At 38.5% G+C, this 16046-nt stretch overlaps 1 long non-coding RNA gene across 1 annotated transcript in view; it reads left to right on the forward strand.

Moving 5' to 3' along the window:
- Window positions 1-16046, forward strand: part of LOC309607659 — a 57459-nt gene that overhangs the window by 21867 nt on the left and 19546 nt on the right. The window contains exon 3 of the long non-coding RNA XR_014232481.1: window positions 1637-14460. This is a non-coding gene — a long non-coding RNA (uncharacterized lncRNA). The remainder of the gene's footprint in view (window positions 1-1636; window positions 14461-16046) is intronic.

Raw genomic sequence — 16046 nt, forward strand, 5'->3', positions numbered from 1 at the left:
AAAAAATTTTTTTCCTTCTTTTTTTGTACTCATCATATGAATGTATTCCTGGATTTCCTTGTAAATAAGATACATGAAATGAATGAATGAGCTCTAACGTAATGTCTGTTGATGAAGGGACACATTCTAGGCTCAGTTTCTCACAGTGCTTTGCCCGTAGCTTTCTGAACAGTCCCTTCAGCCAGCACCTTTGACCCTAAGATCTGCCATTTAGAACACCTCTTACTTGCTACCCTCCTTTCAGCTCTGACTACCCCAGATCAGGTGTTTTCCAGGTGGTCTGTGAGGGCACCTGTATTTTTTCACTTCCTCAACTGTGGGCAGGAAACAGCTCTGACAGCTACCCAGAAACTCTGGTTATGAGTCTAATCTCCTCACTTGTCCAGTTGCTTTGTAGGAATCAAATACAATTTTTCATGATTTACATCATTCCCACTAGCCCCTCCTCTATTTGATCCTTTTTGCCTGTGGCTTTCCTGATCACATTTATGAGGATAATATTTCCTCACATGCTCAGAGAGAATGCTCTTCTTAGTGGCTTTGGGGAGAAGAGGCCCCTTTCCTGGCCTGTGGTCTTGGAGAAGAGTGACTCAATAACATCACCATTAAACTTATATTCTCTACAGCGTAGATTCGCTAGTTTTCCTAATTATCTGGTATTTCAAGTCAATGGATGTTTAAAGGTTTTGGTTTTCAATTATTCAGATTGTATTTGTATAGGTACGCACCATGGGAGTAACCCAGTGAAACATGCTGCCTGCTATGTTAAGTTGTGCACTGTTTACTTGACATTACCTAGAAGCATCTGCTTATCATCACATAATTTAGCATTTTATTCTGTTTCCACAGTCACCTTAAATGCCATGTAATGGCAGTACATTGAATGTTTCCTTTTCCCCTTATTTATCACAATAAAGTATTACTTTATACCAATAAAAACAAAATAATTTTCTGTCTTTACTTCCTAAATGTTCTACAACAGACATGAATTATTGGAACAACGAATAAAAAGAAAAAGAAATACACCACCAAAGAATTTCTACTGTAAAAATTTTTTTTGCTGTTCTTTGTTTAGTGTTATTATTAAAGGATTATGGATTACTTCCCAGTGACTTTTCTAGCTTAATGAGGGATCCTGGGAATATCAGTTCTGGGTGAAGACAATAAGCATAAAAAACAAGATACATATGCCTTTCCCCTAGAATACAAATATAAAATCCAATCGGTCTGGAAGGCAAAAAGCAGCACAGACATATATTTATAAAGGAAGCCATAAATATCCTGCATTTTGGGGTGCCTGAGTCATATCAGGTTGTAGTATTACATCATGAGGCAATCTTTAAGTGAATCTGATTTCTCTGTAGGTGATATATATGAACATAATTCTTGCCACTCCAACTTTTTTAAAAAATAAACTTTCATTTGGAAGAATTTTAGATGTACAGAAAAGTTGCAAAAATAGAACAGAGAGTTCCCATGTACCTTTTACTCAGTTTCCCCAGATGTTAACGTCTTTCATAACTATGGTACATTTGTGATGATTAAGAACTTAACCTTGTTATATTACTATTAACTAAATTACAGACTTGACTTGAATTTAACCCATGTTTCCACTAACATTCTTTTTCTTTTCCAGGATCCAATCCAGGATACCAAACTGCATCTAGAACCCCAACCTTTGAGGAAAATTAGGACCAGAGTTAGAGCTATAAAGACCTCAGATCTAATGGATAGAGACTTAGGTTTGGAATCAGGAAGAATAAATAGAAATAGCACAGATGTAAGTCTTGGAAAAACCTTAACTTCAAAGATGCAGCCATCATTATGTTTTACTTCAGGCAATTTATATATCTGATGGAAATCTCAGGTCATCTGGTATTCCCCTTTATTGTCAGAATTTAGCAAGGGCTCTTTTAAGTCAAAACATTGAAAACCCTATTAACTGTGATACACTCCTGGACTTAAGCAAAGGGCAGTATCTCAGAGATTTAGCAGTATCATCTAGATGAAAATGTGTATATAATATTCTGAGATATAGTTATCTTCATACGTAGTTACTATCTTATGTATCTCATCTCCTTCCAGTTTATGCCTTATCCCTTGACCTGTAGCTACAGTAAGCATCACAATGTTTCTTTAGTTTGTTCATTCACCCAAAACAGGTATTGAGAACTACTTTGTGCTAAGCACTGGGCTGAGCTCTGTGGACCCATTAGTCTTTTGGATGAACCCAGACAGGATAGCCAGGCTTTATTGTACAGTGGATAAATGCTAATAGAGGTATTCCTAGAGTGCTGGGGAAAGAAGCATAGAAGACATGCATGGAGAAGAGGAAATTCATGCAAAAGACATGGAAGCATGAGGTAGCATGGCCTTTTGAGTGTTCATGCCTTGCCTGGGAGACACGGCAGGGACCGGAACTGGATGTGTGGGTGGGGGCTTGGGATGACAAAGACCTTGGATGCCAACTGAGGGGTCTGAATTAATCATGTGGAGGATGGGGAACCAACGATCAAATTGTGCTTTGGAAAGATCAGTGTAGAGAATGGATTGCCGGAAGAAAGAATTTGAAGCAGGGAAAGCAGAGGGAACTTTTGGGGTAGTGTGGTTTATGCAAGAAACTACAAAGCCCTCCTCTCTCTTCTTTGCTTGACCAACATCTAAATCATCCATATAGAAATAGGTTGAAATGCTACTTCCTTTGAGAAGCCTTTCTTCCCTACTCCTCAGGACATACATAGTCACTCACTCCTATAGCTCTTTGCTCATAATTTAATTATAGTATTTATCACTGAGTGTTGTACGGATTGTTTGTCATGTCTATCTCCCTACTACAGTGAGTTTTCTAGGTCAGGGCCTCTATCTTATTCATCTTGGCATCTTTAGCATTTAGGACAGTGCCTTGCACAGGGTGTCTGCTCAAATATTTGATGAGTGAGAGACAGAATGAATATTTGCCAGTCGTGGATAGAATGCATGAGAAAGTTGATCTTTCCCCCCAAACTGAATATTCATTATTACCCAAATTAATTTTTGCAAAATTCCATGCACGATCATTTAATTAGTCCAATTGAGGAAACAAGGAAATGAGACTCAAAGAAGAAACTGTAAGTCTTTAAGCAATTGATATAGATTAGAATTGCTTGGTCATGATTAGATAATCAAAATTTGTGAGTTAGCAAGTAAAAAAGAGAAATGTTTATGGATGCAAACTCATTGTGGAATATATTATAAAAATGAAGTTGTGTGATTTACCTCAACTGTATTATGTGGACAGAAATATCTTTAGTTCTGAGGGTTATCAGTGGGGGTAAGCAAAATCTCTGTTGCTGCTGAGTGCTAATTTTCTGGGAAAAGAACTCGATTTAGCCTATTTGGGTCTCTGTTGCCTAACTTATAAATAGTCACTTGAACCGGGGGTCACAAAAGGAAATGCCTAGAGGGGCCAGGTAAGTAGCAGAAATGAACAAAGGCAGCTGTTGCAATAAACTAGGATGTTGGAAACACTTGTAAACTAGAATCATGCCTGACCCATCTCAAGGTGACAGCCCTTACTCCGATTCAACAGATAGCTGACATGCAGGAACTTAGGGTCAGTTTGCTGTAATTTTTTTTTTTTTGAGAAACCAAATATCTCAATTTTTTAATAGAAACTGTATTTTTACACTGACAATAAATTTTAAAATGATTGATACTGTATGGGTGAATTCTCTTCCAGCAACCACATCATAGGTTGTTTTGGACCAACCTTTCCACTGAGAGCAGCTAGAGAAGCTGGACTAAATATTAAAAAAAAAAGTATAAAATCAGTGCAAAGCCAGCAAGACTGTGAAGAATTGTGAAGTCAAGATCTGGGAGAGGATTGGAAGTCCATAGAGGTGAACCTGGTATTTGGGTCCACTTTTCTCTCAAATGTGATTGCTGATTCTGAAAGCTCTGGCTGAGGGGGTGAGGACTGAGAGCTTTGGACACAGACACATGGAGGTAGGGGCCCCAGAATTGGACGTAGTGTTTGCCAAGGACTAGAGATCTTGGTAAATGTCTCAGGCAGTCAGTTTGGACCCAGAAGGGCTATACCCAGGAACAACAGTGAACTAGAAATAGACTGATTCTCACTGAAACCCAACTTCAGATGGCCTCCATATGCTGATTATATTAAGGAGTTTAGGGGTTATTAGTGCCGCTAACCTAGCTGTCTGCCTATAGCATATGCACCTTCTCTCTGGAGGCATATAGCGTTATACAAAATCTCTTGATGATTATCATACACAGCGTCTGGTGATCAATAATAACCAGGTAAACAAGGAGACAGGATGTGACCAAAATCCAAAAGAAAAATGGACAAGACAACCACATGGGATCCAGATAACGGAGTTTTCAGACACAGACCACCATTCCTATTTTAAGAAATTAAAAGACAAGATGAAAAGTGTCTACAGAGAACTAGAAACAATAACAATGAACCAAAAGAAATGTACAGAATTAAAACACTATCTGAGCCATAAAAAACAACCAGAATATTAGATTTTGAGCACTGCTCTAAACATTGTAAGTGCAGATGTAGCATAAATGGTACCAGTGCAATAAACTGAAGATTGTCCTGATTTATAGTATAGCATAAAGCATTTGGCAGAAGTAATGAAACCTTTCTTTGTAGACCACAAAGGATAGCAAAGATTATAGATACCAAAAAAAGTTGAGAGAATTGATGAAGTTCCATTAGCTTCAACAATGACTTGGACCTCCAGTAGCTCTGATACATGGGAATTAACCTATCAAAACCTCCAACCCAAAATCATACCTGAAAAGTTTTGACAGGAAAATGCTGAGAGATAGTATGGTAGGTTCCATAGTCTATAGAATCAAGTAGATCTAGGTTTGATACCTGGGTCTGCTTCTCACTGGGTGAATGACCTTGGACCAGTTACTAAACTCTCGGAATGTCTCATGTCTAAACTATGGATAAGAATTCATCTGTTGAAATTGTTAAGAAAATTAGAAAATGCATGTGAAATTCCCAAGCACAGTAGAACCATAGAGTTATTGGCACAGAGATATCTCCACCCAATCTTCTTTCCTCTCTAAACCCCCTAGAGCCCTTTCCACCCTGTTGCCTCCCATCACATGTATTTCTTCATTCTCTCCTCTTCTTCATTCCTCTTATTTTATTTTGGGAGAGAAATAGAATCTACTTCATGTAATTAATCATCATCTGGAATTAATATATTATCTTGAATATATTTTAATATATATCTGGAAGTGAGTGTATCTTAAAACATCACTGATTTAAATATATTCTGAAAGTACAAAAAAAATGACCTTTTTACCTTTCTCACAGTATGTCCAGAATAAAATATGAGTAGGAGTTGCCTGTTCAAACTAAAAATCTATTAGGCTTTTCTACTCCTTGCCAAGGAGAGAGGGTTACAGCTTCATATTTGTGTGGTTGATAGCCTCCCTTGTGATAAGCAAGACAGCTTAGCAGGGTCCTGAGTCATCAGCAAGACCCCTAGTTGCTTCAGTCAATGCACAGAATGCTGGCAGAGGAAAAGCTTTTGAATTCATTATCTGAAACCTTTATTTTTTGGCCATCTTTTCTTCCACACCTTCTTCTTTTAAGTGTACATTTCTACTATACCTTACCATATTGATATTGACAAACATCATGAGCTATGCAAAAAAAATTTTAAGTCTATATTCCAAATTATTTTGAAATACCCCTCATGGATAAAATGCTATTTGATAAGTATCATTTGCCAAGAGACCTGCACTAAACTAAAAAACATATTAGACAACAATTTTTATATAAAAAATATATGAGCACATTCTATTTTCAGTCTATGTACTTCAAACATTAGTACTTAGGAGAATTGTAACATGTTTGCTTCCTTTCATATGAAAAACAAATTTAACCTTTGTTCTTTACTTAAAACTACTTGGATGTTTTGTACCTGATCTCTGTTTATGTATTTTCTGCCTCAATTTTAACATCTCACTATGAAAAGTATGGTTTTCTTCCAGGTTAACATAAGAAAAATGGGAATATTCTTAAAGAATGGAATTTGTTTTATTTTCTGCGCTAAGATCCTAGTTAGTCTTACAATACTCTTTCTGTCAGGACAAACACTGTTGAACTGGATAGTCCTACAAAATTTTTTTTTTCAACTTAAGCAAAGAAGACATTTTGCAGTTTTATTTATCATCACAAGAAAAACATTCTCTCTTGCTACTCTCTTATTGGAAAGAAATATTAATTTAATAATTATGTTATGCATTGATCACTTATTAAAACCAGGCACTGGGGATATCAATTAGCATGACCTGACCAGTCCCTGCACTCAAGGCATTCATGGGCCCAGGTGCCCTGGGCATGTCCAGCTTTCCAAAGGTTTTGGAGGAGACATTCTCACAGGTTAGTTTGTGTTTTTCTTCTCTTCCTTGTCCTCCTATTCCTTCTTTTTAAAATAAACTTTAGTCTTTAGAACAGTTTTAGATTTACAAAGTCATTGGAAAGATAGAACAGAGAGATTCCATATACCCCACACTAGCTTCCTCTATTAGTAACATTTTACCTTGATATTATATATATAAATGTAATTCCCAAACCAATCCTGATACATTGTGATTAACTAAAGTCTACACTTTATCACATTTCTTTAGTTTTCATTTAATGTCCTTCTTCTGTTCCAGGATCCCATCCAGAACACCACTTTTTATTTAGTTGCTGTGTCTCCTTAAGATTCCTCTTGGCTGTGATGATTTCTCAGACACTCCTTGTTTTTAATGGTTGTTAAAAGTTTTTTGTGTTTTTTAATTGAAGTATAATTGACTTACAATATTATTAGTTTCAGGTGTACAACATAGTGACTTGATATTCTTATACATTACAAAATGATCACCATGACAAGTGATCTTTGAAAGTTTTTAGGAGTAGTTTGTTTTTGTCTGAAAAATAAAAAGACAAAAATACTTGATCATAGGCTGAGAATCACATCTTGTGATTATTTTTCTAGTTGAAGCAGGACTCCCACTCAACTAGACAGTCCATTGGTGAGGGCTGTGCAGGGTTTATTCAGCACCACTCCTGAGTACTTCATCATTGCCCGTCATGGGGCTCTTCTCTAAGCTCACTCACTGGGCACCTCCAGGCAGCAGCTGTATTTCAGATCATTTTCCTAACTCTGGGCAATGATGTTTGGCCTCTTTGAACCTTTTCCGGTCTACCTCAGCCTCTCCAGATTCCAAATATTTCTTTATGCTTAAAGTCCTAATTGCTTCTTTTAACTAGCAACGGAGTCCAAATTTTTATCAGCAGAAATCTTGTACCTCCTTACTCAAGGGCAGAGAGAACTCAGTCTTCAAAAACCACAATTGCCTGGTGTCTGCTTCCTGGAGAGGAGGGGAGTTGTTTGCATTCCATCTTTCTTCTAGAACTCCTAACAACTTCTAATGCAGCGAAGAAAAGACAAAACAGCTGAGTTTACATTTCAAAGTAGATTGAACATTCATATTCTGCTAGACATAATCACAGTAGCAGAATTAGCATTGTTAACAGAGGTGTGTACAAGATGCCTCTGTACACACACGGAGGAGCTAACGGGAGGGAGAAACGAAATCCACTGCTTAGAGAAAGGAGGAGGGGTGAGCAGGGGATCAGCAGAGACTATAAAGCTTCTCATAGGTAATATCTGAGCTGAGCCTTCAATAATGTGTGGTGGGCAGTGCCAGCATCTCAGATAGAAGCCCAAGCAAAGACACAAGGGCATGTTTAAGGAACTGTGACCAATTCTGAACTGGTGCAGTGCGAGTGGTAGGATATGAGATGGGAAAGGTAAGCAGAAATCAATCAGATTGGAGAGTGCCTTTTTTGCCACTCTAAGGTCTAAGATTGCTGTTGAGTGCTGTGAGGTTAGGTTACCTTATTGGCAGAGCAGTGTGGTTTAAGATCTAGATGAGAAAGGGTTAGGATAAGAAGCTTGGAAGTCAGTGCACTCAGGGAAGAGATCTATCATCCCAAAGGGGACCATTTGGTAAAATGGTAAAAGAGCACATTTAAATCTTGACTTTTAAACTTCTTAGCTTGCTGAGCCTGTGGGTTGACTAAGAGTTGGCAATGTAAGATTTAAGACTCTAGGTTATATGAGAAACTGAAAACATTGGCTGCCTGGACTGAGAAACTCTTTGGTCAAAGAGGAGTCCAGGAGGCAATTTGCCCTCTAGTGGCAAAACCACAAAGTATTTTCTACTTTGCTAGAAAGAGGACTAGAATACACAGTACAGATCATTTGGAAGTGCTTACTGTGCTTCATGAAGCTATCTAAATTCCTACCTAGACTTGAATATCTACCTTAATACACAAACCTAACATGAATTCGTTGAAACAGAAAAAAAAGATGTTTAATATTAAAAATCTATCATACATACCACTAGGTTATATCACTGTCATTGAAATTATTTATTGCCATGTTCTAATATTATGCTTAATAGATAGGAATGAAGATTTTTAAGTGTAGAGATTTTATTCTTTTACATGTACAACGTAAGAAAATATTTGGAGGTACAGAGATGTGTCCTTGCATATCCAAGAATCTATTTTAGGTTCTCTGACTGCTCACTTATACTCCCTTTTTTTTTTTTCTTTTGGCCCCGCCAGTGGCTTGTGGGATCTTAGTTCCCCAACCAGGGGCCTGGCAGTGAGAGCACCGAGTCCTAACCACTGGACCGCCAGGGAGTTCCTGATTGTTCACTTAGATTCTACACTTGCCATCTAGAGAACTTTGGCTACTCAGTTGAGCATTATAGAGTTTCCAGTTCATGTCTTTCTTTTTCTTTCTTTTCATATAAATGGTTTATATTCTCTTGAGGAACTTTGGGTGTTTTAAAGTTTTTAATCTTTAAAATGTTTAGTCTTTTGAGAAGTAATGCTTTCTCCTGCCTTTGCTAAAGGCATTTCACAGAAACATTTCATTATTTATTTATAAGGGTAAGCCTCCAGAATAAGGTAACGTTACCATTGGCCTACTATAGCCTCTGCACACATGAATACATTCATAATTGATGGAAGGATCTATGCTACTGCTGCAGTTAGAACAAACCTAAGGTCAGATCTCTGGGAGAGCAAATCCTGTCATTACTTTTGTTAAGAAATGAATAAGGGGCATAAGTTTAAAATTATCTAAAAGGAGACATGCATGTCAAGTGGGTAGGGGAAAGAGAAGGAAGTGTGGGAAAGAGGAGAGAAAGCAAACTGAAGAAAACAAGTCTAGAGGACTATTTTGAGCCATGCCTTGCTAAGAAAGCGATTTTCGTTTTCTTTCTGAGCTGTCTCTCTTGTTGGGGTAGGTTAATGATTGACCACTATGTTAGCCATTTTTGCTGGCAGTTAGGCCCTCAGTGAAACTGAAAGTCTTTGAGAAACAATAGAATTAAATTGCCTTAGGAAATTCTGATCAGATGAACATCAAACAGGCAGGTGAGGTTTCTCCTGGAATGCTTCTGCCCAGGTTTCCTTCCAAATTATCTCATTAGAGAGTTCTCCTCCATACAATGGATGACTAATGATGAGGATGTAGAGCTATTGACATAGGAAGATATTCACCTGTGTGTAGCTAAGGGGAGTAGGGGAAGTGAGTTACAAAATATATGCATAGTGTAATGCCATTTTTGTAAAATATATATGTGTATATATATGTATTTATATACACATATTTATACACAGATATTTGTGTATAGAAAACCATCTGGATTTACTCTGAATGTTAATAAGGATTGTCTCAGGTTGGTGAGATTGTGGATAATCTGAGTCCCCCCCCCCCTTTTTTAGTTATCTGTATTTTTTTAAATAATTTTTTTAAAAAGGATATAAATGTTTTCTTAAAACAGAAAAGATAGTTACATTGTAGGTAGATAACTGTTTGAAAATACTCATTTATGTGTGTATATATGATTGATCTGGGTTTAAAAAAAGTATTCAAAATCCTTCAGGAATTTGAAAAAATAAAGATGAATGCTAATCTGATTTTAGAATGGCATAGACTTTTTATGTGTTAAAGGAAAGTGACAAAAAAACAAAATATTAATTTATTTTATCACATAATTTTTAAAGCCTCTATAAGTTTTTAGGTGGAAATACTGTTTGAATAAGGATTAAAGACACATACCAAACTCAGATAAAATATTTATAATATACAGGACCAATTAAAAGTGCACAGCACAACACCTGGAACAAGGTAGAGGTTTAATAAATATGTGCCATTATTATATTATTAGTTATATTAATAAATATAAGCCATTTATCGAAAAGCAGTAAGAAAAATAAAAATTCTTCAAAACTGGACAAATAATGAACAAGCAAGTCCCTGATCATGCAGCGGCGAATGGAATCAAATTTTAACTATCTAAGAGTTATAGAAATGCATGTTAAAATTATATATATATATAACCATTCTTTACCTACTAAATGAACAAAGATTTATAAAAAAAGAAAAAATTCACTTCCAGTGCTGGCAAGGTTTCAGAGAAATGGGTACTTACTATGCAAGTGAGAATATCAATCAACACAAACTTTTCAGATGGCAATTTGTCAGTAAATATCAAAACCTTAAAAATATTTATGCCTTTCAATTCAGCAATCCCATGCCCAGGAATTTAGCTTAAAGAAAGAGTCAGGAATGTTAACATACACTCTTTAGAGACCGAGTAATTTCACTTGCAGGAGTTTATCCTACAAATAAACTCACACGTGTAAAATGTCACAGATACGGGGTTATTTATGCAGCTTTGTAATAAAAGATTGTAAACAACGTAGGTCACCATCAATAGGAGTAAGATAAATAACTTATGGTACTTCTAGACAATAGAATATTATGGAGGTATAACTAAATGAAAAAGAATGTGGCCGATATAGAAAAAAAACCTTGCAATATTTTAAAATTAAAATTACAAAACAATGTAAAAATGTGGAAAATAAGAATCTATTTCTATTTGCTTGTATATTCATAGAAATACTCTGGAAGGGTATACAAGAAATTAACAATAGCAACTTCTGTGGTGTGTGAGTGGGAAATTAGGCAGATGTAGGACAAGGATGAAGGGAAAATTCTCTTTCATTTGGTTTTTGAACACATAGATGCATTAGTTTTTTTTTTTAACTGAATGAATTGAATTTTAAAAAATATAGAATGCAGCTGTAAGACGGTGTGGAAAAGTCAAGTACCTTTTAAATGTCCAGACTGAATAAATAAAATACCTTAAATTAATTGTGCTTATCCTTTCCTCTTTTAAGACAGAAGAATTGCTTTTCTTTTCTTGGCATCCTCATACCTGAAAATGTATCTGCACATAGTAGGTACTCAATTATTTTTAGGGAAATGAATGAATCCATGCAGGTTTAAAAGTTAGTCACCAAAGAAAAAGCCACAAGGACTTTTCACTTTCTGGATTATTTTTTCAGCAAAAACTAAAACTTTTTTGAGAGAAGACTGAAAATAAAAGTTCCAAGGGTCCAAGTAGGTATTTTACGTACTTATCTCTTTCATCAGCTGTAATCCTAAAGAGGCTATTAATGTAGATAGTTAAAGCTAAGATAAAATAACTGTAAGGCAACACACTGTCACACTATGGTACCATATAGTTTCATAGACCGGGTTTATCATTTCCATCCAATAATGTGCCAAATCACTTTTCCTTTTCTTGCCAATGAGAGATATCAGGTTATGTTCACAACTAAGCCATGACAGTAATGAGGGATAGAAGACATTGAGCATAGAGAATGTGCTATAAACCATCAAAATCCACCAAGTATTAAAAATGATATTGTAACTACCGTATAATAGTTAGCACTAGGGGAAATGTTCAGGAGCAGAAATGAAGTCTCTGAAATGAGCTGGTGATTGTATATTAGGATTAGTGATTCTCAACACTGGCTGCGCATTATAATCACCTGGGGAGCTTTTAAAACTTCTGATGCCAGGACTCTACTCCCAGAGAGTCTGATTAAATTCATGCGGGGTGGAGCCCAGGCATTACTTTTTTTTTTTTTTTTTTTAAGTTCCTGTGGTGATGCTTATGTGAAGTCAGGTTTGAAAAACATTGGATTGGAATATGAGAAGGATGGAGGGAATTCTCTTACAGGAAAAAAGATGACTTAATCAGCTGGTTTCAGGCATTGTAACTTATATAAAACCAAAATTTTTCAGATTAAATCTTGCCCTTTATTTCCTCATCTCCCAGACCTTATCTGAAACTCCATGCTTGGACTATTAAATTATTTCCTACAGGTCTGTCTCTCTTGCTTTCATTCTTACTTCATATTTCCACTTTGCACAACAATAACAAATGGTTTTCCTTATATCAAGAACTCTGCTATGTACAGAATGTATGCAATCTACAATTTTCAGGTTGGCTTCCACTCTGAGCTCTGCCATTACCTAATGGAATCATTTTGCTGCTCAGTTTCCTCATCTGTAGCAAATTAGTTGGGGCTAATAATGTCTAAGGTTCTTTTCAGCTCTAAAATTGTAAATTCCCTATTTCATTATCATACTACCCATCCCGCACCAGCAAATATCCAATCTCATCTTCTGTAGCTCTCCAAAATATTTCTTAATTGAAGTCAAACAAAATCCCCTCCACTGCCCTACTTATTTCTTGCTCCTTTCCCTCTAGTGTCTGTTGTTATTTATGCTGTTTCTTCTCCTGAAAGTGTTTTCATTCCCCTCAGCCTGTCACATGCTCAGACACTTGGCTCAAACTCACCTCCAGAGGCTTTCAGGAAATAACACCACCTTACACCCATCATATACTTACTTTAAGATATGATTAGTACTTTGTAGTGTAGACCCTCTTTACTCAAATTGTGGTGCATGGGCCAGCAACACTTGGACGCCTGTAATACATCCGGAATTGCAACCTGCACCTGAGTCTGCATTTCAACCAGATACCAGGTGACTTGAATGCACATCAAACTTTGAGATGCACTGGTCTGTAACAGCTTATTAGCATCTTCTTTTGGTTTCTAGTTTATTTCTTACTTGCATATCTTTAAAGATTTTCAGGTCAGAGATCCCATCTTCTAACTTAAAAAAAATTCAACTAAAACTTCTAGTACTCACATAGAAGGCACCCTGAACTGTTCGTTGAATGAATGATCATCGTGTTTACCACGATGGAATAGGAATAGTAAACTCAAAATTTAGTTTTAATGGTTGATAAATACAATGATGGGCTTATAGAACTTTAGGGGTCTTAAGAGAACATCTCACCACGTCTGCTCCTTTTACAGATGAAGAAACCCAGAGAGGGGAATGACTGCAGCAGATGGAACATCTTCTGTAACGTTCAGGCCATACTCTTTAGTTTTCCAGTTTCAGTAACAGTGAATGCATCACCACTCTTGACACCACCAAAAGCCAACAAGTAAGCACCCAAAATAGATGTTTAGGAATTCAGGGGTATTTATTTGACTCAAGCCTTTACTCAGAGATTATTTGCTCTTGCATTGTAGATTATTCATCACAATTTAGATTGCTTACCCTGTCTGAGAGAGTGCTAAGCGCTGGGGCTACTGAAATAACCATGACCCAGTACTTGGCTCTCTGGAAGTCACTGTCTAATGGACAGCAAGACAGGGCAGAGGAAAAACAAAACATAAAAGCACTGAAAAACTGGAGCCTTCACCTTCTAGACCCTTGAAGACACTGTATAGTACAGCACAATGGAATGATGGAAGAAAACGCAGTCGGCTCCAAGCCTGAATCATGAGTTACACTTCGTTCTTCCCTGTACAATCTTAAACTCTTCTGAGCCCTCTGATTCCTTTTTGTGTGTGTGTGTGTGTGTGTGATTCCAGCACAATGCAGAGCACACAGTAAGGCCGCAGTGAAGCAATTCAGCACTTTCAAAGTCCACTTTATCAACCAGGACAAGTTTTATTTTGTTTTCCTTTTTTTAATGAGTAAATGGCATAGTCACAATAGGTGGAAAACAAGTCCTCTCTAACCGTACCAGGCCCAGCTCCCGGGCCTCCCTGCAGAGCGCGCGCTGGTGAAGGAACTGGCACTAAGTTAGGGGCCCGAGCGGCAGCCCCGGCGCGAGGAGCAGGGAGCGCCAGCCCAGCTTCGCCAGGAACGCGCCAGCCGCCCCGGGACCGGCGGGGCGGGGCGGGGCGGAGCGGAGCGCCTCCCTCCGCCCTGGCCGCGCGGCTCCCGGCGCATTCCAGCACCCTCCTCCCGCGCGCCGCGCTCTCTCCCCCGACAGCTGATTCATTGGCTCGGCCGCCCAGACTCCCTGGCGCCGGCCGCGTGACGTCACCCATTCACCGAGCCCGCCTCCCCCCTCCGCTGGCGCCGGCCAGGCGGTCGCCGTGACAACGCCGACGCCACCCGGCGCAATGACTTCCAGCTGGAGCAGCCCCGGCAGCCCGCGCGCTCTCTCGCTCGCGCTGAGGCCAAGAGCGCGGGGGTGGGTTTCTTTCATTCTTTCTCTCTCTGTCTTTCTCTTTCTCTATTTCCAGGCTCCTGTGGGTTCTCCCTGCCGGGAAATGCACTCTGTCTAGTTTTCTAGGGCTCTAGTCCCAATCTCTTCCGAAGCGTGCTCGCAGCCTCCCTTCTCGGTCGCGGTCTCCCTGGGCTCTGTGCTTTGCTGGGCAGCATCCCATGCTAGGCTCGGCAGCCCTATTGGCGGTTGGGTTGAGCCCTTGCAGCGCTAACACCTGCAGAGTCAAGGCTCCTGCCAAAAGGCGTAGAGCAAAAGGAGGAAGAATTTATTGCCGGAATAGCGAAAATGGTAAACCTCAGCTGTCTTAGAGAAGAATGCCGGAGTAGGTGTTATCTCCCACAATCACAAAACAACTTTCTTATAAGAATTTGCACTATCCCCTCTTAAAACGTAGTGGTTCTTATTTTGCTTTTAAATCGGACTTCACGACAGTTAGGAACTGAACGCTTCCAAAAGGATAAATCCTTCCAGAAGAGAAAACAGATCTGGGAAGTTGTAGTGCTGTAAATTAGAATGGAGGGTGCGTGAGGGTCGTATTTGGAGGGAGCGAGGTTAGGAGGGAGGGAGCGAGGTTAGGAGAAAAGGAGAGAGGGAGGGAGAGAGAGAGAAAGGAGGAGAGAGATGGAAGAGGCCGGTGGTTTTCGAAGTAAGGCAAATAGTTCAGTATGCAACCCACTTCCACCCTCACCCACCCCCCCAATACAAAAATCTTTAAGCCCTGAAGGTGGCGGAGGTGGGTGTGGGAGGGCGGAAGGGAGGGAAGTAGACTTAGCTATTGACCAGGGTTGGATGGGAGGTAATAATACCTTATGCTTTATTTCACTTTCTTTTTGACAAACCTCTTGCTTCAGAACAGCTGCATTTTTGGAAGTAAGTCCACAACTGAGAACTAAGCGAAACCCTCGCACGGATAGCATAAATTTGCATTGCCGAAGCTGCTCATCTGCGGGATTCTTGAGCCCAGAGGATGCAAATTCCCTTTCTAGCTCTTGCAAAAATACCTCCAGTAAAAACAAGCACTTTTGGCCCCTTTATGAGTCCAGATTTCAGCATATCCTTCTTTGCTTTATTTATTGTTTATATGTTTGGTTCTCTCTTCAAACGGATTTTAAACCCTTCGAAGGCAGAGAAGGACTCTTTCCTAAACTTTCAATCTCCTGACCCAATTGAATAGATACACAGTGAGTATCTTTTCATGATGGTGCTAAGGAATGATTACTAACCACATTAGGCACAGTTCTGAGACTAGTAGGTAGTAGTTGATGATCGTTAGTAAAAATAACTAATATATGAGAATTCACGTTCAAGATTGGAATATTTACTTTACACATGTTTCCCAGGAAACTGCTGGTAGCAGTCAGCAGTTTGTTAAATTATTTTTTTTAAACCCTCGAACTCATTTTGTTACCCATCAAAAATGAGGACTTAGTGAAACATTAATTTTCTAAAATTGCTGCATATTTAAATGTGATTGTAATTGCTCCTTAGCGTTTGAAAATTGTAACATCGATACCAAATGCTTTAGAATCCAAAGAACAGTCTGTTGGGGT

This window comes from Balaenoptera borealis (genome assembly GCF_965194805.1).
Source record: "Balaenoptera borealis genome assembly, chromosome: 12".
NCBI lineage: Eukaryota > Metazoa > Chordata > Mammalia > Artiodactyla > Balaenopteridae > Balaenoptera > Balaenoptera borealis.